General features: G+C 47.0%; 1 pseudogene across 1 annotated transcript in view; it reads left to right on the plus strand.

Moving 5' to 3' along the window:
- The first annotated feature begins 744 nt into the window (after positions 1–744).
- The window catches only part of LOC310772068 (tubulointerstitial nephritis antigen-like pseudogene), a 7,092-nt pseudogene continuing 6,590 nt past the window's right edge, over positions 745–1,246 (plus strand). The window contains exon 1 of the transcript in view: positions 745–868. The product of the transcript in view is annotated as a tubulointerstitial nephritis antigen-like pseudogene (transcript). The remainder of the gene's footprint in view (positions 869–1,246) is intronic.

Here is a 1,246-nt window from a genome sequence, read left to right on the forward strand (position 1 = left end):
CAACAAACAACAGCAACAACATTGCCCCTGATTGATTTCCTTTATTATAAACCAATCACAAAGGAGTTAGAGAAGGATTTGAATCAAGTGAGATGTGGACTTTGCTAAATGGGACTGCAACTCAATATCAGGAAGATGTCCTTAATATTTAGCACACTCGGCGTAGTTAACCTTCCTAACCTGCCTGCCAGGGTTTTGCACCTCGAGGCTAGCTCGTGAACTTCTAGAAGCTGGGAGGTCTTCACAGGTCAGGCTGTCCCATACCTTTCAGGTGGCCTGAGGTGAAGCCATGCTGGCCCTGACCACTAGGTGGAGGACGGAAATGACCCTGGTCACACAGGGAAAAGCCACAGATAGTGGAGGGGAAACCACTCTAGCTGTTGATTGTGAAAGTGAGAGCGGACACAGAGAGAGGAGAGGTGTTCCACACAAGAACCACTGATTATTATTTCACTTTCATATTGGAGGCTGATAGGAAAGGAACGCCATGATATTACCAAACCTGTGGGAGTCAGGAGGGAAATCTGTGTGTATGACGAGAGACACTGAGAGAGAGAGAGAGAGAGAGGGAGAGAGAGGGAGAGAGAGAGAGAGAGCACAGATTCAGGCAGTGGAGCAGGGGACAGGGCAGAGAGGGAGAGTGAGTGAGTGAGTGAGTCGAAGGGGGGTCGAGGAGGAGTGGTTAGCCCTTGCTGGCTGCCTGTATATAGAGAGGACAGGGTCTGACAGTGCAGATCCTGTGAGAGTGTGAGAAACAGAAAAGTCCTCTCTACCTGTGAAGGACTTCCTGAGCAGAGAACATATCAACACCGCTCTGCACTTTCCTGTCTGTCGGATTACAATATCCAGATTTTCCTCTCCGCTCAAGGTAAAAGAAACTTTTCTCTTCTTTGCAGTTTTCAACAACATCCCCCCCTCCCTCCTTCCCCGCTTGTTCCTTTCTTTATAACAGATCCCAGGCAGGTGCAAGCTGCGCGTCACAGCCTGCCATGCTGCTAGACTCATGTTACTGCGAAGATCTCTCCAAACTATTTGAATTATAACAATCTTAGACACTTTCTTAATGTAGGCTACTGTATATATTTGCTGATCATAACCTATTTTGCTCAGATTAGATCCAATTCCCCAGTCTGTGTAGTGTAGGCCAGTGAGGTTTTGCTTTGTCCAAAGCTACAGTAGTTACTCAAGTCTCCTTTTGGCACTCTTAAGAAATATTTGCTTTCTAGGTGTGTGTGTGTGTGTGTGT

Source organism: Poromitra crassiceps, assembly GCF_964638095.1.
Source record: "Poromitra crassiceps genome assembly, contig: HAP1_SCAFFOLD_1854, whole genome shotgun sequence".
In the NCBI taxonomy this organism is placed as follows: Eukaryota; Metazoa; Chordata; class Actinopteri; order Beryciformes; family Melamphaidae; genus Poromitra; species Poromitra crassiceps.